Raw genomic sequence first — 22,679 nt, forward strand, 5'->3', positions numbered from 1 at the left:
AGGAATGTCTGTTACATCAAGGTTGGAAAGAGCCAACTTCACTGGAGCAAACAGGCTCCAGGCATCCAGAACTAGCTCATGGGATGTCTGGGTCCCTGAGGGTGCCTGAGTCCATGACAGAAGTTAGAGTTTCCAGACTTCTCAGCCCAGGATTGCCAAGGACAACTTGGAAGCTCAGTGGCAAAACTCTGCCAGACCAGAATGGCCATGGAGCCCAGTCCAATGCAGGTCTCAGGGCAGTCCTGCCTGCAGAACCAGGAACAGACCTGGGGAACCACCCATCAACTGCTTCTAGAGCACTCAGCCCATGGCTGATAAGGGGGTTGGAGGAGATTGCAGGGTTGTCTCAGCTATCCCTGAGGCAGGACTCTGTTGCTTTACCCATTCTCAGATCCAGTTTGTGGTCTGGGGTCCCAGGCACAGGCAAAGGAGCTTTACTGCCATAATGCAACAGGGATCCTCCTCACAGCTCCATGGCAGAGGGAAGTTCTTGTGGTCATACACAGACCAGAGCACATGTCAGAAGAGTAGTCAGAGCTTACCATAAGACCTTGAAGGAATAGAGATTGGGGGGGGTCCTTGAAAACAGCAAAAACCCTCTAAAGCTTGGGACAGTGCATCTTCCATCCTGGAAGCAGAGCCCCACCTTATCAAGGAGTTAAAATCAAGTCATTGACTGGGGAAACTAGCAAAGAACAGAAGGAAAAAAAATTGACCATAGATAATTACTTTGACCCCACAGAGGTTCAAAATACAAACTCAGAAGATGACAAAGTCAAAGTTTCTGTATCCAAAGCCTCCCAGAAAACTGTGAATTGGTCTCAGGCTATGGAAAAGCTCTAAAAAGATTTTGAAAACAAAGTAAGGGAGGTAGAGGAAAAGTTGAGAAGAGAAATGAGAGCACTGTGGGAAAGTCATGAAAACTAAGTCAGCAACTTGGTTTAAGGAGATAGAAAAAAAATTGAAGAAAATAAGATCTTTAAAACTAGTTTGAGGGGTGGCTAGGTGGCACAGTGGATAGAGCACTGGTCCTAGAGTCAGTAGTACCTGAGTTCAAATCCAGCCTCAGACACTTAATAATTACCCAGCTGTGTGTCCTTGGGCAAGCCACTTAACCCCATTGCCTTGAAAAAAACAAAACAAAAAAAAAGACTAGTTTGAGTCAAATGGAAAAACCAATCCAAAAAGCCAGCAAGTTGAAGAAGGCCCTAAAAAGTAGAATTGGCCAGCTAGGGAAAGAACTAAAACAGCTCTCTGAAGAAAATATATTTTTTTCAAATATAGACTGGAACTAAGGGAAGGTGATGACTTTGTGAGAAATCAAGAAGCAATTAAAAAAAAACCCAAAAATGAAAAACTAGAAGAAAACATGAAATATCTCATGGGAAAAATTGACCTGGAAAACAGATCCAGGAGAGAGAACTTAAAATTACTGAGCTACCTAAAAGTCATGACCATAAAAAGAGCCTAGACGTCAAATTTCAAGAAATAATCCAGGAAAACTGCCCTGATATCCTTGAAGCTGATAGTAAACTGGAAATTGAGGGAATCCAATGATCACCTCCTGAAAGAGAGCTAAAAATGAAAATTACAGGAATATTATAGCCATATTTCACAACTCCCAGGTCAAGGAGAAAATATTACAAGCATGCAGAAAGAAACAATTCAAATATCATGGAGCCACAGTCAAGATAAAACAAGATTTAGCAACTTCTACAGGAAGAGCTTGTAGGGCTTGGAATATAATATTCTAAAGAGAAAAGAGCTTGGATTATCAACTGAACATTCCCTTTCACAGGAAAAGATGGGCAATCAATGAAACAGGGGACTTTCAAATGTTCCTGATGAAACAACCAGATCTGATCAGAAAGATTGATCTTCAAGTTCAAGACTCAGGTGGAGCAGGGAAAGGGTGGATGGGAAGGGTAAATTATGAGAAATTTAATGATGGTGAACACCTTGTATTCCTGCATGGGAAGATGAAACTTATAACTCATATGCACTTTCTCATTTATAAGAACAGTTAGAAGGAGCATATATGAACAAGGCAGAGGAGGGAGTTAAAGTTGAGGGTATAATAGATTAAAAAAAACATGAAGGTAATGGGTGAGAAAGGAATGTACTGGGAGGGAGGGAAAGGAGAGTTAGAATGGGCTGTTTTATTTCATATAAAGAGTCAAGGAAAACCTTTTGCAATGGAGTGGAAGGGGGAAAGATGATGGGGAGTGAGTGATCCTTTACTCTCCTTGAAAGTGATTCAGGGGTGGCTAGGTGGCATAGTGGATAAAGCACCAGCCCTGGAGTCAGGAGTACCTGGGTTCAAATCCGGTCTCAGACACTTAATAATTACCTATCTCTGTGGCCTTGGGCAAGCCACTTAACCCCATTTGCCTTGCAAAAAGCTAAAAAAAAAGTGATTCAAAAAGGAAATAATATACCCTCTGAATTGGGTATAGAAATCTATTTTATACTAGAGGAAAAGAGCAGAGAAAAGGCATGGGAGAAAAGGGACAGGAGGAAGGGTGGGGGGGATGTAAGTGATAGAATAGAAGGAAGATCGTGGGACAGGGTAGTCAGCCACAACACACTTTTGAGGAGGGACACAGTGAAAGGAGAGAGAGAGTGGAATAGATAGGAGTGGGGAGGAATAGGATGAAGGGAAATACAGTTAACAATAGCAACTGTAGTAAAAAATATTGAAGCAATTTCTCTGATGCATTTATTATAAACAATGCTATCTATCCCAAAGACAGAGCTGATGATGTCTGAATATGGACTTAAGCACACAGTTTTTCTCTCACTTTGTTTTTCTTGAGGTTTCTCTCTTTGTAGGATTGTGATTATGTTTACTTTCACATCATGCCTGTTGTAGTAATGTGGGAAAAAAAAGAAAACTATCTTTTAATGTAACTGAAAAAATAAATTAACAATTAAAAAAAAGATGAAGACTTTTAACCTTTGTTTAAATATCCTCCTCATTTAAATGTCCAATCAGGGTTGATTTCTCCTGTCAGGACATTCCGTTTCAAAAGAAATATTTAAGGCATTCCATATCTCCATTAAGTGAGAAACAGTGACCATCAACTTGATTATTTGCTAGCCTAATTAATAATTTGATTTCTAATTACCCAGAAACTATCTCTTTTGTTGTTGTTGTTGTTTAATTAATTTATCTTTGAATTTAACAATTTTTCCCCAAATCTCACTTCCCTCCCCCCACTCCCCACAGAAAGCTGTCTGTTAGTCTTTACATTGTATCCATGCTATACATTTATCTAAATTGAATGTGTTGAGAGAGAAATCATATCCTTAAGAAAAAAAATATAAGAGATAGCAAGATCACATAATAAGAACATTTTTTTTTAAATTAAAGGTAATAGTCTTTGGTCTTTGTTCAAACTCCACAGTTCTTTCTCTAGATACAGATGGTATTCACCATCACAGTTACCCCAAAATTGCTCCTTATTGCTGCACTTATGAAATGAGCAAGTCCATTAATGTTGATCATCAATGCCATGTTGCTGTTATGGTATACTATGTTCTGGCCCTGCTTATCTCACTCAGCATCCGTTCATGCAAAACCCTCCAGTTTTCTCTGAATTCCTATCCCTCCTGATTTCTAATAGAACAATAGTGTTCCATAACATTCATATACCACAGTTTGTTCAGCCATTCTCCAATTGATGGACATTCACTCAATTTCCAATTCTTTGCTACTACAAATAAAGCTGCTATGAATATTTTTGTACAAATGATGTTTTTACTCTTTTTCATGATCTCATCAGGGTATAGACTCAGTAGTGGTAATGCTGGATCAAAGGGTATGTGTTGTTATTTTTTTTATTCGTATTATGTTATTGGTTCTCCTCATCTTGCCTTGACCTTGAAGTTTTGACTTGCTGTGGGAAAATCCTCCCCTTTCTTAGGCAATCCAGTGCCCCTGTAATGATGATGGGGAAAAGGTAGGTTCACTCTACTGATGTTGAACCCAATCTGCATAACCTACAGGAGCTTAGAACACCCAAATTCCAGTGATCTACCATCTTCCTCAGTAGCTAAAATTATGGGTGTTCGTCTATGAAGATGCTTTTAAAAGATAACCCTCTAAAATGAATTTTATTAAAGTGTTTCAATTTAAGGAAATACATTCCTAAGTTCTCAAAGTGATCTTTAAAATAAATTAATAGATGTGACAATATTCTTTTCATAGGAGAGTAATTTAAGAGAGTTTAAAATCAAATCATGAAGAAAAACCCCCCAAAAAACAAATTGAAAAAACCCAAAGGCCCATTGAAAAGATGTGTGAACCAGTGTTTTTTGGGCAGGTCTATACATTAGTACTTGGATCATTTTGTGATTGATTTCCACAGAATTCCCAGAGATGTTTTTAACATTTGTTTTTGATATCTCAAATATCTATTTATGAGATACCTTTTTGTACAACCATGAGCAACTGTAGGAAGTAGATTTCATGAAAACCAAATTTTCTCTTTAATCAAAAGAGACTATGATTCCTTAGTGTCACTGTATGTAATCTCTTTAGAAATAGTTTCACAGACAATCTGAATTACTTCCATACCTACTCAGTAATCCTTTTATACACAGTACTTGACATATGATCATTCATTGCTTGAAACTGTGTAGTCATGCCACTTTCTGAACAAGTTCTATATGATTTTCAGCAGTTCTGATTGTTACTCTCACCTAACTTTGAACTTAAATAGACCTCTTTACACTTCTCCAATGAACCAGGGAATGCACTCTAAGATAAAGCAAAAGTCTTTTATATGACAGCTTGTCAAATACTAGTGTATTTAACATATTTAAGGAATATTATACATTTCCCCACTTTACACACACACTTTATAATCCAACTATTCTTTTATCTCACACGTGGTTATTTCCTCTTTCTGTACCCTAGCTTAGAGTCTGCGTCCTTTTTTGTTTCTCACTTTTTAAAAATTAATTAATTTTCATCCATATACACGTATATTTTTAAGTTCAAAACTTCCTTCATCCTCCCTTCTCACCCCCTTCCCCTCAGCAGCGAACAGCAGGTTAGCATTGTACATACACATTTTTGATAAACATGTTTACAGATTAATTACTTTCAGTATGAGCAGTTAGGATTAAGAGATACATAAGAGATAATTTTTATAAAGTGTTCATCAGATTCTGAAGAGTTTTTTGCGTTTTGTTTTGTTTTGTTTTTCTTGCTCTGGATGGGGATAACATAGTCCATAGCCAGTCTAATAAAGTTGTCTTAGTTCTCTCAACTGCTGCAAAGGAGCTGCTTCCATCAAGGTTGTTCATCTCACAATGTTCTCTTGGTTATTCTCCCTTTGCTCAGCATCAGATCCTGTAACTTATTCCATGCCCCTCTAGAGTCTGATCATTTATAATTTCTTATAGAACAATGGTATTCCATAGTACTCATAACTTGTTTAGCCATTTCCCAATTGGTGGGCACCTCCTCAATGTCCAATTCTTTGCCACTATAAAAAGAGCTGCTATGGAACCAGAAGAACATTATACACCATAAGAGCAACATGGAGTTGTGATCAATCTTAATAGATTTGCTCATTCCATCAGTGAAACAATCAGGGACAATTTTGGGGTATCTGTGATGGAGAATACCATCTATATCCAGAGAAAGAATTGTGGAGTTTGAACAAAGACTAAAGACTATTGCCTTTAATTAAAAAAGGAAAAGTTATCTTATTTTAATTTTGCTGTCTCTTATAGGTTATTTTTTTCTTAAGGACATGATATCTCTCTCAACACATTCAACTTAGATCAATGCATACCAAGAAAACAATGTAAAGACTAACAGACTTCCTTCTGTGGGGTGGGGGGGAGGGAAGCAAGATTAGGGGGAAATTGTAAAATTCAAAAATAAATTAATTAATTTTAAAAAGAAATGAAAAATTGTAAAAGAATTGAACCTAGATCTTGGCTCCATATTCATAAAGAAATCTGAAATAAAACTTATATACCCTAAAAAAAGCTACTATGAATATTTTGGAACATGTAAGTCTTTTCCTTTTTTTGTTTATAATTACATCTAGATATAGATCTAGAACTGGAACTGCTGGGTCAAAGGGTATGAACAGTTTTGCTCTTTGGGCATAGTTCCAGAAAGTTCCACAAAGGCTAGATCTGTTCACAACTCCACCAGCAATGCATCAATGTCCCAATTCTCTGAAAACCTTTCCAATGTTGATCATTTTTCCTTTTTTCTCATCTTAGCCAATTTGATAGGTATGAAGTGATACCTCACAGTTGTTTTAATTTGCATTTCTCTAATCAGTAATGATTTGGAGTATTTTTCATATAATTATATAGAGTCTGTGTCCTGTGAATACCATTATTCAGTTCACAGGTCTCTGTTTTGTCAAGAAACATATTATAAGACTTGATCAATTCCCCTCCTCCTCAACTAAATCTAAGTATAATGTACATACTGCATTCCTTCATCTATCAATACTCCTATAGAGACCATTAAGTGAAACAGTGGATAGAACACTAGACCTGGAGAGGAGGACTTGAAATTCATACTCAGACACTTGAAACTTGTAACTGTGTCACTTAACCCTAATTGCCTCGCAACTAGGGCCATCTCCAGTTGTCCTGATTCATATCTTGCCACTTGTCCCAGATGGCTCTGGAGGAGAATGTGAAGCTAGTGACTGAGCACAGAACCCCCTCACTCAAATCTAATTCACTTGCTTGTCATGGCACATCAAGGTCTAATCTTAGAGAACAAAGGACAAACTTCCTACATACATATCAGTTCTTTCTCTATATGCGGAGAGCATCTTTTTTTTTTCTACGTCCTTCATAGTTTATTTGGGCACCTACTTCTTTAAATTGTGTAATTAATTGAATAAATCTTGCAGAATTTAGGCAGAAATCAAATTCAAACTCATTAGTCTATCATTTGAACATTCCACTTGCTTTCTCTGCTTCAAAATTGAGTGTTTTTTCATTCTCTTCCCCAGTTCCTTCTTCTCCATGCTTTTTTAAAAAGATTATCACCCAACAACAGCTAAGAAATCATCTTGTAAATTATTTTTTTCTATATTTTGAGATGATTCATTGAGTCCTGATGACTTGATGAATACAATTAGGTACTCTTACTATTTCTTCACATAATTTGAGTTTCAGTTTCCTGTTATGTACTCCTGCCCCCTACAACTATTTTTCCTACACTTAAGATTCTTTTTCTTGGTAGATAAAACAGAAGCAAAAGAAAAGTTGAATATTTTACTTTTTCTACAGAAGTGTTTTCTAGTTCTCTTAGCAAGTCTCCTCTAACAAGAAGTTTTCCAAATAGTTTATATACTTCTGAATCTTACTCATTCAATCTATTCCAATAATATACTTTTGGTTTTCTTAACCAGTACAGTTTGACTATTAATGCTTTATTATATAACCTGAGGTCTGGAAATTTTATTCTGCATTGCTGTATTTAACTGAACAATCTCTTAACCAGATCTTCAGTTCTAAACATATACTTTCTTGTACATCTCTGTACTAAGCATATATACCTTCATAGCCATCATTGGATATAGTTATCCCTCACTAAATTCCTTCCTTTGAAGTATCTTAATCCTTCTTTCAGAAATTTAAAAACATTTTGCTTAGACTTTTCTTCCAAATTCTGATTTATATAAAAAAATTAAGCAATTAATTAAGCAAAAAAAAATTAAGCAACTTATTTCAAATCATGAAAGAAGACTCAATGATTAAATGAATTTTCACTTTTGAAATGATTGTGTAAATAGAATTTGATTTTTTACCAGTTCAATTTTGGAGATTTGTCTTTTTTTTATTGTTTTTAAAGAGTGATTAATAAGAAAGTTCCCTCAAGAATTTGAATTTTTTACCAGCTCAGTTTTGTAGACTTGTCTTTTTTGCTGTTTTTTAAAAATGATTAATAAGAAAGTTCCCCCACCCAACAATTTATTCCCCTATAGGGAGTTGTACACTATTTAAAGTGTAAGTTAAATAGTTTTTAATTTTCCCAACAGTTCACTAGCATAGAAGATCAAATGCTGGACCTAGAGTGAGGAAAATGTGTTAAAATATGACAATAACTGTGCTTCCTTGGGCAAGTCATTTAACCTCAGTCTGTCTCAGTTTCCTCAACTGTAAAATGGGAGAAATGATAAAACCAACAAAGGATTATTGTAAAACTCAAGTGAGCTAATCTTTCTAAGGCACTTGACATAAATTAGGTGGCTCATAAATTCTTGTTCCATTCCTTATCCTTCTCCCATGTGCCTAAATCTTTCCTTAAGCTATTGCTAAATTGAGCAATCAGTCCTAGCAGATCGTTTTACAAGTGGAAGAAAAACTTTGAAAGCAAAAATAAGACTCTCTTCCAGGATGATCTATCATAATTTCAATAATCACCTTTTACCCAGATGTTAGAAATAAGGATCACTACAGGAACTAAGTGAACCAAAGTTGTATGCTAAAATTAAAAGTGAGAATTATAGACTCCTAAAAATTTAGAGCTGGAATCCTAGTTCTCTCTAAATTTTGAAATGAGGAAATTGAGATTCATAGTGTAGAACTGATTTGGTTAATTTTATACAGGAAATTAATGTTACAGCCAAGATAAGAATTTTGATGTCCAGTCCACTTTTCTTTCTATTGTACTGTACTGCAAAATCTTGACTGTTTCAGACAAATGTTGGGTGAATTCCCATGCAATTTACATATGTAAATGTAAATACACAAATAGAGGTAAATTAATCCATACCCTGATCCAGTTCTTGACACTAAGGTAAGATCTATATCACACGATGGGTTCCTGATTTAATTTCTGTTCTAGACTTTTGATGCATATAATAATTTCATTTATAACAGGTGCCAATGACTTTGCCCTTTTTAAAATTCTTTTCTTTTAAGTAACTTTATATTTTCCCTGCCTCTAACTTTATATATTGTGTTCTAATACTACTAAGCTGTATGAGGTGTTCAAAGAAGACTAGCATTTCCAATTTGATGGCTGAGTCCTTTTCAATGCTGCTCATCAATTTTTGGTGTCCAGCTGGCACTCAATTCTCACCTCTGGCTCCAAAAAGCCATAACATGAGTAGCAGTTATACCCAAGTAAGCATCTTGGCAAATGAGCTAAACCAAGCTGAAGGAAAAGTGGCAAACCTCAAAACTATGGGTGAGGTCATAGGATGTCTAACCCAACTAGGTAAGTGTACCTCCCACCCTCCCCAGCAGAATGGGCAAATGAGAACAATTTGTACCAATAGCCTTGAAGGTGGCTAAAACAGGCATTTGTTGTAGTATCTAGAGTCTGGTCAGACCTTGAAAATGCCAAGGTCATCCACTGAATCCCAGGTCATTACCAGTGGTCCCAATTTTTGTCTTACCACTGGACTTCAATGCCTTAGGAAAAGAGAGAGAGAGAGTGAAGCTGATGATTATGCAATTCTGCCTCACTTAAATCCAATTCACATGCAACTCAAGAAATTTTCCCCTGATATCATTGATCCTCTTTGAAAATAATGAACAAGGGTGGCTAGGTGGCGTAGTGGATAAAGCACCAGCCTTGGAGTCAGGAGTACCTGGGTTCAAATCCGGTCTCAGACACTTAATAATTACCTAGCTGTGTGGCCTTGGGCAAGCCACTTAACCCCATTTGCCTTGCAAAAAAAAAACCTAAAAAAAAAAAGAAAGTAAAGAACAATTAAAAGAACAAACAAAAGACCTATAGTACTTATGCAATAGTGAGAGGAGTAAGACCAGATTTCATTTCTCCAGATTTAGTAGAATTTTACTGCTCTGAAAGAATTCATTAAATTTCTGAAAGTGTAGTTGATCCAATGAGAGATTCTCAATGAACTGAAGCTCCTGATTCTCTTCTGAAATATGAATCAAATTATTAACCAAATCAGCTAATGTATTTAAATCAGTCATTAATTCAATTAGAAAATAAAAATATAGTCAAATAAAAAAATAATGATTGAGTTACAGTGTATAGGCATAGTATTTTTAAGCAAGTAATTCTAGGTATTGATTTTTATTATTTATTAAAATTCTACATTTTACAAATTTAGAATTAAACACTTCCCCCATTTCAATCTATTTCTATGTTTCACCTAATAACATCCTCCAGTTATGGATTTGACTTCTTTCACTTGTTCCATCCCAGGAACTTCAGTGAAGTTCTCTCTTCTTTCACCATCCAATTCAAGCAATACCTCCCATATGAAGCCATCCTTAAAACTCCTCTTCTATTCTACCTCAGCTGAAAGTTATATCTTGCCCTCAAGTTTTTCTTTGCCAGAACCAATTTTTTACTTTACTTTTTTTTTAATAGCTGAAGTTTATTGAAAGGAATACTGGAGTTAGAGGGCCAGTTTGGCTCTTACCTCCCATATTTACTTGTTAATTGGCTACATGGAGATCACTTAGTCTCTTTGAATCTGTTTCTTCATTTGATAATTAGAAATAATAATAGTTATAATACCTAACTCAACAAATCAGAAATCAACAAGTATTTAAGTGCTATGTACCTGAAATTATTCAAGACTCTTGGGATCAGGGGTGGCTAGGTGGTGCAGTGGATAGAGCACCGGCCCTAGAGTCAGGAGTGAGTTCAAATCTGGCTTCAGACACACACCTAGCTGTGTGGCCTTGGGCAAGCTACTTAACCCTATTTGCCTTGCAAAAAAAACAAACCTAAAAAAAAAAAAGACTCTTGGGATCACAAAGACAAAACTAAAACAGTATTGTCTTCAAGGAGTTCATAATGTATGGGGAAAGCCAATTTCCTTCCATATTTAGGTGCAGACAAACCAAAATAATAGCAACTATGAAACATTTAATTCTTTTCAGTAATAGAGTGATATAAGACAATTTCAAAAGATGTGTGATGGAAAATCCCATCCATATCCAGAAAAAGAATTATGGACTCTGAATGCAGAGAAATGCATTCTATTTTCATGATTTTAAATTTGTTTTTCGTTTTTTTTTCTTTCTTCTGGTTTTTACTTTTTGTTCTGATTCTTCTTCCACACATGTCTAATGTGGAATTACATTTAACATAATATGTACAGCCTATATCAGTTTGCTGTTTTGGGGAAGGGAGAGGGAAGGGAATGAGAGAGAAGAATATTCAATTCAAAATCTTACAAAAATGAATGTTGAAAACTATCTTTACATGTAATTGAAATAATTACAGGATTAGAGTTGAAGGTTGTTAAAAGGTTGTCCGTGTGTGTGTGTGTGTGTGTGTGTGTGTGTGTGTGTGTGTGCTTAAGTGACAGCTATTATGAATAATGACTTGTACAGGAAAAACAATGTAAGTAATGTCAGCAGACATACCTATGGGCAAAAGCAGATGAACTGGTCATACAGTGATAATAAGCAACATTAGATGGACAAGTAAAATACTCTGTTCTTATTCACAAATTGTCAAACTTTGTTGAAGATAATACCTTTAGTAGATTTATAATACAAGTAAAGTAAAAAGATGAAAAGGATCCATATGTACAAAAATATTTATAGAATTTCATTTTGTAATAGTAAAAATTTGAAAACTGGGGGAGAAGATAATTTCATATTGGGGAAAGGTGAAAGAAATTTTATTATATGAATATAGTGGGACATTATTATGTCTTAAAATAATTTGAAAATGCCCATTTCAGAAGAAACTTGGAATACCTTTAGAAAGTGATAGAGAACAAAGTGAATTAGATATAGGAGAATTACACAATAGTGTGAGGAATATGGGAGTCTTTGGTTTCCACCAGAATGTGAAAGGAGAATTGTTAGTTTACATTACAAAGACTAGGGTCTGCCTGTGTTGTTGCCTATGGGCAGGTATGTGAGTTAAGACAAAAGACTTATCCTCAATCTGATCAAAAACTGAAGTTAGGCTAAGTCTGCCCTACCTAGTTCTGAGTTAACCTGGAGTCTGGGTCCTTGTCCTTTGCCCATGCTCAGATAGGTAGGTGTTCTTGCTCATTAGTATAATTAGCATAATGAGCAGGGAGGGGAAAATGTATGTAACAATTATATTTGTGACCCCAATTAATGATTGGCAGGAAGGGACAGAAATAGTCTTTCAAACTGCACATGAGAACTAACATTTCCCAGATTCCTCACCCCTCTCCCCTTGAGAGAGGTGTACCATTTATTACGATGTCATAATAAAAAACCATTTTAATCACTCTGTACCAAGTTTTCACAAGCCATTAATGCAATTGTAGCAATATTGTAGAGGAAAAAAGAAACACTTTAAAAAATTTAGAATTCTGATCAATGCAAAAAAAAAAAAGATGTATTTCCACTCACCTAGCAAAGACATGAGCTATTTTCTCTCACCAAACAAGAGTTGATGAATTTAAGAAGCAGAAAGAGACATAAATATTCAGCCATTGCTAATATGGGAATTTGTTTTTCCAAATTATTTAAATATATTTGAGGAATTTATTTTTGGTTATTGATGAAAGCACTACTGTGGGGAGGTAACTGGTAGACAGATTAATTTTTTTTAAATAATTTATGCTACTTGTAAAGATAAACTCACACACTGTATCTTCAGATAGATTAAAAAACAAAACAAAACAAAACAAAAAAATGGGGATAAGATATGTACTGGGAAATCCTTTAAGAGGAATGATTTCTAATATTCTTTCTCTATAGACCCCCATTTGTAGAATTTATAGGAAGATTTATAAGAGTCATATAGGATAAGAGCATAAGGAAGAATTATACTATATTTACCATTGGGGAGAATGACAACACAGTTGAAAGGACAGAGAACTGCTGTATTATTTATGTCTCTTTCCTTTTTTTTAGAAGGTAAACTCCTTGAGCGTGGAACTTTTATTTCTTTTTTATTTGAAAATTGTAAAGCACTCCACATTTAGGAAATGTTTCTTCAATTAATTTGAATCCAGTTATTCTGAACTCTTCCTTACTTCACTCTTCTACTTTGTTTCCCTTTTTGTGTCTTCCAAATGTGCAGTTGGACAAAAGCTTAGCTTGCAGCAAGTCTCCTCTGCTTCCTCCTAAACCCTTCCCAAACTCATTTCTTTTTTAAAACTGACCTACACTTATAATACCATTTCTGTTCACATGCTACTTTAAAATTAAATTGTTGCTTTGTATTTTGGCTCATATTAATTTGAAAGCAGATGGAAAGACCTTAGGGGAAGGAAAGAGTCCTTTATATTCTTAAATGGAGGATACACTTCTGGTGCATAAGTAATTAATGGTAATAACAATAATATAGCAATTTGAATACAAAAGGGCACAATATATATGCTAAAGATGATTATTATTTCATTATACAGTTACCAAATAAAAAGATACACTGAGGAGGTAAACCAAAAGGGGGAAAACATACTAAAGGACAATTTTATGCCATAGATTTATATGTGATTATCATATAGAGGTAATACAGGAAGAATGCAGTAGAATAGAACCAATTATCTCTTTATTACAACAGAGATGTGCTGAGCAGGAAAAGGAGAATGTTTGTGTTCATCAAGGCTCATAAAGCAGCAAACATTACTGATTCATAGGTACAGGATTTGAATTAGCTGAAGCAACCTACCACAAATGCTCTCTTGGGACACCCTTTGGTTCCTATGCTTGTGATTTATTGGAAAACATTCTTATTTTATGGCAATGTTTACAGTTTACTGATTTACTAGTAAACAGGTTCATCCATCCTGGAACAACATTCTACTTATATGCCACAAAAAATCATAAAATTAATAAAAATTGGAATGGCAGGGGAATTTGGGGCACAAAATTGAGGCAGTAAATTAGTGCTAAATCTTCCTTTGACATGTGTTTATGACCCAGACTGGGTTTTATTTTAGAGAACTATTTGCTGACCATTTGCTGTAAAGGGATCTAAATTCAAATTGTTATCCAAACTCAAGTTAATCCTGAGAAATGAAGTTTAGTATAAAAATAATAATAGCAGGATTTATCAAAATAGAGACAGATACTAACTGACCAAAATCTTTTCCTTTTGTATTTTGAATTATTTCCCTTAACAAAATTCACTCAGTGACTAAAATATTATCAGATAGCAGAAATCCCATTTATTTAACTGGGTACACCAAATAATTAAAATTACTCTTCTTCTTCACTGCTACATTAGGAAGCTCCCTAAGTGGAACTTTCTCTGTCATTTGGGACTGGCAACTTTCTTACAGTCTTAGACAGAAGTTTAGGATATAGAGGGCTAGCTCCTGGGAGTGATTTTCACATGTCCTTGGTGACCTTTTACATCAGAGCTATGTATGTATTATTGCTCATTGTATAGATTTGTTGACTCTCCAATGAACCCTGACCTGGGATAATCTGTGGCTCCAGAGGTGGTTGTAAAGGCTTTTCTGATTAAAAAAAAAAAGTATGCAGATTTCTAAGAACAAATACTGTAAATTTACCCAGGAAATTGTGAAACTAGGTCTCCTTTAACTGGACATTCCTGAGATAAGTTTTTGTTACAAAAAGTCTGAGTTTCCAAAAATAAATTAAGTGGATTCTTGCAACAAAACCTTGCATGTGTAAGTACATCTTTGCTCAACCTGACTGTCCTTTAATGTCCAGATCCACACCAGAACTATCATGGGCGATAATAGGACACTGAGAGATTTAGGGATTTATTCAGGGTCAGAGGAACAGTATCACTCAGAGGCAGAATTTGATGGCAAAGTCTTCCTGACTGCAAAGTCAGTTCTGTTTCCACTATAGCATGCTAGTTTTTGTAGTGATTTTCAAAGCTTCTGATAATGAATTTAAAACCTTTGTCATAGGTGCATTCTTTGATATTTTCCCCAAATTTGCACATATATATGTATGTATGTATGTATGTATGTATGTAAAGTTATGTTTGCATTCTGACTAGGCTAGTTTTTTTAAATATGTCTATAATAGGTAAAATTTCATCAGACTCAAAGTTATGTGAATGTAGATGCAGAGTTGTGGCATTCCTAATTTCAGAAATAAGTTATCCTCTCCACTTCACCTCCTTACTACCTTTTTGATCTGTTAAGGCACTTGTCCAGTTTTGAGCTATTTGTATCTGGATTGCTCAATTCCTTAATATATTGTGACAGAAAAAAATGCTAATTATTAGATGTAATATTACTTGCCACCACCTTTTACTGATCCTAGTTACATCAGAATTCAAGTAATGCCCTTGCATTTCTGCTCCTCACATTTAAATTGAGTGAACCACATCATAAATCCCCCCTTTCCTTGTAAACAAAACCAACTTGAGCCAAAACAAACTTCAAAAGTAGTTTTTGATGACCTTACTCCCTTCTGTTGGGATTCATGGCAAGGAGGGCATAAGGGCCAGAAAGTAGTGGTTTTCCTTGCTGAGAATGTTAAGTCCTACTGGTGTCTCATGATCAGACCTCATATCTAATATGATCTACTCCCTTTTCTCTTAAAAGTTTAAGGACCTTTTATATGGATGAAAATGATAAAAATAAATAATTTTTTTAAAAAGCTAGGAAGCAAGAGTTTGAGGTCAGAAGCTTCTCTGCTGTGTTCTCCTCAGAGAGAAGGTGCTAGATTTATATCTATCTGTTCCCTTAAATATTTTTAGTCTAGAAACTTTGGTTTTCATGTCCAAGTTAACTTCTGATCATTGTGTCTTAACAGCAAAAAGGAAGATTTAAGCCCTATATTCCAGTCCTTATCTTTTCACCCTTTCCACAATGAATGTACATCACAAAGAAACACATTTATCTTGGATGTCAGCAAAACAGAAACAAGAGAAAGTATACACAGGAGAATATATATCAGCCAATACAGAGTGAAAGAGCTCTCCTGTGAGTTAGTGAGATAACTCAGTAAAGCAAGAGTACTAAGTCCCAGATCTTACACAAGAGGAAATACCTCAAACTCTCTATTGTAGCATCTGAGGATAGGGACATGATTTAGAATGCTTGCTCCTTTCATGCCAGTTTCTTCTCAATCTTATTCTCTCTTCATCAACCTGAAGTGGAGTTTGATATCCTGCCTCTCCTCTCTCTCAAAGCTGGAAGCAGAAGCATCCAACATCTAAGGGATTGAAGAATCCAAGGAAACTGAAGAAACTTGAAAGACCCAGTGCTCTCCAGTCCTCTTCACTGTACTCCTTATGCAAGCATAGGGCAGTGATTTCCACCAATGAGAAAAGAGTTCTATACTAATAGGCTTTGGGACTTGGGTGCAAAAGAACCAGAAGCAAATACTCTTCCCAAAAGAATCTCATAACCTTGGAGATTGAATTCAATTCAGCCACTATTCATTAAGCTCTTGTTATGTTTAAAGCATAGAAGTAACTTCTAGTGGTAAAAAGACAAAGACCTGAGGAACAGGTCCTGCCTTCAAAAATCTTCTAGTAAATCAAGATCTAAATGGAAAAAAAGAATTTAAGGCAATTTGAAGATTGAAAGAACACTAATAACTGGAAGAAGAGGGTAGTTATATATGTATGTATATATGTATGCTTATACTTATGTATACATATGCATTTATATATATGTGTGTGTATGTGTATATATATGTATATATATATATATGTATACCTACACACACATATATATATATATAAGATTTCTGAACTATAACAAAATGATTATAAAATATAAGGAGAAAGTGTAATATAGGGAAGATTGGACTTTCACATTCAATAAATAACAAGTAAATAATTTTGAATGGAAAATAGGATGCATGCAGAGTATTATGGAATAAGTTTGAAAACAAAGGTGGAAGTTGAAACATTTTGGCCTTATATGGCAAGCTGAGGAATTGACATCTTATCTTAGAGGAAAGAGGAGGTTACTAAAGGCATTTTTAGCTGGGGAGTAACATGAGCAGCATTGTGTTTTACCAATACTAGTAGATCTGTTTTGTGGTAGTAAAGAATTGGAAGTGAAGGGAATCTACATTAACTGGGAATGATGAACAAGTTGCCAGATATGACTAAGATGGAATCATTTTGGCTATATGAAATGACAAGCAAGAAACTTTCAGAGAAACCTGGAAAGATTTATATAAACTGATGCAAAATGAAGTTAATAGAAATAGAACACTATACACAAAAATAGCCATATTGTAAGCTTGATAAACTGTGAATGACTTATCTTTTCCAAGCACTACAATGATCCAAAAATAATTCAGAAAGACTTACGTTGAAATATGCCAGCCACAGCCAGAGAATGAATTAATGGAATCTGAATGCAGAACAAAGCATTTTTTTAAATTCTTTATTTTTGTCATTTTATCTTGCTTGCATATGGATATATGTATTTGCATGATGCCCATGTATAATCTATGTCAAATTGCTTGCCTTCTCAAGAAGGGGGACGGGAGAAAGAGACTAAAATGTGAAATTCAAAACTATAAAAAATTAAAATTTTTAATGTATAAGTGAAAAACAAAAAGAGAAATTAGCCTTAGATAATAGCTTATGCCATATTCTATATAATGTCTAAATAGATATATGAAGATATAGGCATGCAGTTGAAGGACAGATTTTATTCCACTTCTTATAAATGAAGAACTGTCACTTCTTTGGATATAGTTATGTTTATGTGCAGTATTAAAAATAGTCTATAAAGTATGTTGTGCCTGAGTCAATTATATTCCTTGTTCAGACCCCAATGCCATCTGATCTGGGAACTACATTATTGCAAATCCTCAGGTGTGTCTATATTTGATATAAGTGAATAGGTCCAAAAGTGGATTTTCTATACCAGTTAGAGTATTATAGCGTGTTGGCAGTTGATATAAAATTATGGAAAAAGTGACTCTCGGTTCAAAACTTTCTTTTAAATACTCCTAAAAATCAATAAATGCAATATTAGCTTCTGAAACAATGGCAAAAATTCATTAATCATTTCCTAAAAAATGGACTATTTATCCTATAGAACTATTTTAATGGGGCTTTTTTTCCCCTTAGTATTTACTGTTTTACTCTTTTTTTTCCCCAAGATTTATGACAATGAAAATATTCCTGAGCTTTCTTTAAAAATAAATTTTATATTCTTCACTGAAGGTCCAGGATAGTTCAAGAGATCTTAACTTTTACAATCTGTTGTTTTTTGGAAATCAAATAACTAGGGATTACTAAGATTGTATGCTGTTGTGTAAACATTTATTATTATTGACTTTCCTGATTGATGCTGCTACTGCAATCTCAGTTATAGCCTTCAAATACTTTATAAATGCTAGCTATAATCCACATCATGAGATTCATTCCATCTCTAAAATTCTATGATGTTAAAGGTCAGTCTTACTTCTGCTGTTATACTTTGATGCTCCTTCATTTTAGTACTCTCTTACCTCTGACATTCTCTTCTGTATGACAGCTTCTAGCCTAAACATTCTCTATTCTAAGGCTTCTACAAATCCTGAGATAGCATATTCTAAGGTCTTATCCCCTTGTAATGTGTCTTTGGTATCTTTTGAGCACATAAGTCTTATTGAAAATTTGCTTCTTATATGTCTTAGCAATGCAGTGGTTTACAGAGACAAATGAAGGTTCTCTTTCATTAACCTATTAATGTTTTGAATAAAATAAATATTTTGTATTCATGGATAAGAATAGAAATATCAATTTCTGGGATACGTGATGGAGATTCTTCATGGAACTTTCAATTATTTCTCAATTTGAAGTAACAAAATCCACATAAGAAGTTCTTTTATCATTTTTGTATTTCTAAACCTGAACTTTGAGAAGATCTTCATAGTGTCAATATATATTTATTGAAGTAAATGATGCTTATTACATTTTAAAGCTGTGTTTTGTTTAGTAAAATGGCAGAATTTTGGAAGAGTATTTTAGAAGGAATGATCAAGCAAGGGGCTATTAAAACAGTTTATATGAGTGGTAGGCTGAACTAGAGTGGAAATGTGAATTAGTGTAAAGAATGAGATAAATGGAGAAGATACTGTAAGGATAAAATTGGAAAGCATTCACCAGTCTAATCAAGAGGACAGTGAGAGAGAGGAAAGAATTGAAGCCACCTCCAAAGTTGCAAATCTGAATGTTCTGAAAAATGATGATACCCTCAACAATTTTGAGATAAGTAATTTAACAGTTCTCACATTAAGAAATAATAAACATCTTAAGAAGAAAGCAGAAACAGTGCAGAGCAAATATTAACAAGAATTGTTTTGACTATTTTTTGACTTCTTGAATTGTTTATTATTTGTTTATTTAATTTGGTAATTATTGTTTAATTAATTGAATTTTACTTGTATGAAGATAGTAGCTTAAACCTCTGGATCTTTACTATTTTATGTTATACTTTATCTACCACCCTACTTAAATTTTTGAATATACATATATATGTATATAAAACATATACATACATCATAGGCACAAATGAGTGTATTTGTATATTAAAGTAAATGAATGTGATATATATTATTTGTATATACATGCATTCATATCTGATGATATGAATGATAATAAACCCTACAACCTTACAGCACCAATCAGTATGTTAGGAAATTATTGTTTGCTTATGGTAGTTCTTGCTGAATGTTAAGTATCTATGTGCTTCATGAAGCCCCATTCAGTTTTTATACCCTATACAGGATAAGCAGATTCACACATTTTTTTCCTTCTCTGTACTCTTCTTCCTTTTCCATCTACTCCAAAAATCCCCTAACCATGTCTATTATAACACTTGCAGTTAAATTAAAAAATGACTGTAGTTATGGCTTTTATACTGCTTTATTTTTTAAGAGTCTTGAAAGAAGAAGTTAATATTACTCTTATTAGGGGTAGTGGGTAAAAACATTTCAAGAAGTGTAAATTGACTTATTCTGGATGATTTAAAAAAATCAACAATAAAATGTGATTACAAGCCAAATCTCTGAGTAAACCAAGAAGCCAAATTGCCACTAGTACAAATAGGCTATAGAAGAACAGGAATAAAAGGAATATTAGTTTTGGACCATTAAAAGTTTTTTGAACAAATTAATTTTAGTTATATATAATATATATATATATGTATATATATCAATACACATATGTGTGTATGTATACTATGCCAATATGTGGCATATTGCATATTGTTATAGACAGAGTAAGGAAGATGAGTTAAAAATCTATGTATATATAAGAAGATATATAGATATATAGATAAAGATACAAATATCTTTATATATAAATATCTAAGTATATATATATGCATATGCACACACAAACATATATATATATATATATATATATATATATATATATATATATATCTGAAAATCCTAAACACAATATCAAATTTTACTATCTGTTATCAGTAAGCATTTATTAAGTACTTACTCAGAATGGGGCAACTAGATAGAGCAGTGGAGTCAGGAGAATGGGAATTTGAATCCAGCCTAGGAAATTTGATACTTACTAGCTATATGACTTTGTACAAGTCACTTCACCATGATTGCCTTGCATTTAGACCCATCTCCAGTCATCCTGATTCATATATGTCTACAGGATCCAGATAACTCCAGAGGAGAAAGTGAGGCTGTTGACTTAGCACAGCTCCCGCTCAGTCAAGTCCAATTCATGTGCTTGTCATGGCATCACTTCCCTGATGTGATGGTTTTCATCGAAAATGAACACATTATTCAGAATCAACTATTTTAATGGGTTCTGAAGATACAAAGACAAAAAAAATGGGTAACTCCTGATATAAAAGAACTGATATTCTTTTTTAACCTGTTTGAATGTAAAACAATATAGGCCCCAATATCCAAGGGTAACTTGGCCTGATAGAGCTGACCAGCTCTTGGTCACACCTTGCAGGGGTAGCAATATGTTCAAATCAAGACAAAAAAGTGCTATGTCACAAGCTACTGAATGTCTTAGTCAGTCATTTATTCTCTATGTGCCATTTAATACTGTAGATCAACGTTTCTTCCAGTCTACATGTTCTTTGTTTTTCTTTCATTTACTTTGCTTAATGACACTATCATCTTGTGGTTCTTTTATCTGAATGCCAGTTCCTTCTCAATCTCTTGCTGACTCATCAATCATATCATGCCACATCCCCAAGTGTCCATCTTGGGCTCTATGGGTGATCTCCCTGGATCCATCTTAAGCTCTCTTCTATATTTTCTGCATTCTTTTTTCTAGTAACTGCATTTGCAATCATGGGATTGATTATTATTTTCAACCAGATCAATCAGAGAATTTTATTACTAATTTCAATCTTTCTCCTAAATTTCAATCTCAAATCACCAGGTGACATTTAAAATATCACATACAGCATTAACTCATTCATCTCTATTACTTTGAATTAGCTTTCTCCTGTGCCTAGCATGTCATTGATCCTCATCTCTGCCTCAAATCCTTTGCTTTCTTTAGAACCTCAACATTACCTTCTCCACATGAAAACATTCATAATCCCACAACTACCATTCTTCTTTTCCTGTCTTGTATCTATTGCTCTGTTTTCATATTTAATATATATATATATTAGCTAATCAATAACATTTATTAAAATGCTTACTTTATTCTAGGAACCTGTGCCAAGTATTGTGCAAAACAAAGCAAAATGAATACATGCCCACAAAGAACGACAGATATGCAAATGGGTATAAAGAGACTATAGAAGATATCTTCATGTGACAGTCATGAGGAACCATGGGAACTGCTAAAATCAGAAAGAAGACCAATACCAATAGAATTTATGGTAGGGAGTAATGTACAAGAATTTAAAGACAGTTGTGAAGAGTTTTGAATTCCAAATAGAGTTATTAATATTTGATCTAAGGGCAATTGGGAGTCACTAGATTTTATTGGGGGCTGGAGATGAGAAAGGTTAAATGGTTATACCTGTTCATTAAGAAAATTGCTTTGGCAGCTATATGGAGGAGAGATTGAAGTAGAGAACTGCATATGGCAGGCAGACCAATTAGGAGACTATTGCAATAGTTCAGGAAAGAAAAAAAGATGATGAAGTTCTGAACTGGAATGTAAAATACTAGAGAGCAGATATTAGTTCAATATATTTTAAGTTCCAAGTTATTTTTAATATATTTTTTCTTTGTTTCATTGTTTCTCAATTACATGTAAAAGCATTTTAACTTTTTTTAAATTTTAAGTTCCAACTTCTCTGCCTCCTATCTCCCTCTCCTATGTGTCAATGCATGCAGTATATCAGTTATACATGTGAAGTCATGCAAAACATATTTTCATATTAGCTGTGTTAACAAAAGAAAACACATATGAAAAATGAATCAAGAAAAATAAAATTAAAAATTGCTTCAATCTACATTGAGAGTTCCTCAGTTCTATCTCTTCAGAGGTGGCTAGTATTTTTCATCATGTGTTCTTTGGAATTGTCTTGATCAGAGCAGCTAAGTCTTTCACAGGATATCAGCCTTACAATATTACTGTATAATATTCCTCTGATTCTGCTCACTTCACTTTGCATGGATTCATATAAGTCTTCCCAGGTACTTAGAGGATATTTAATAAATGCTTGTTTATTGACTGAAGAATATTTCTTATGATCATCAGTCTCCTTTCTCTCTGAAATCCAGATTCCTTCTGGTGCAGAGATGAAGAGACAAAGGTCCTTATATAATAACAAATTATATTTTTTAGCTGAGCATTGATTGGAATGACAAATCATTTTCTTTTGTAAAGTCATTTTTTAATTATATGTAAAGATAGT

Source organism: Macrotis lagotis, chromosome 1, assembly GCF_037893015.1.
Source record: "Macrotis lagotis isolate mMagLag1 chromosome 1, bilby.v1.9.chrom.fasta, whole genome shotgun sequence".
Taxonomy (NCBI): domain Eukaryota; kingdom Metazoa; phylum Chordata; class Mammalia; order Peramelemorphia; family Peramelidae; genus Macrotis; species Macrotis lagotis.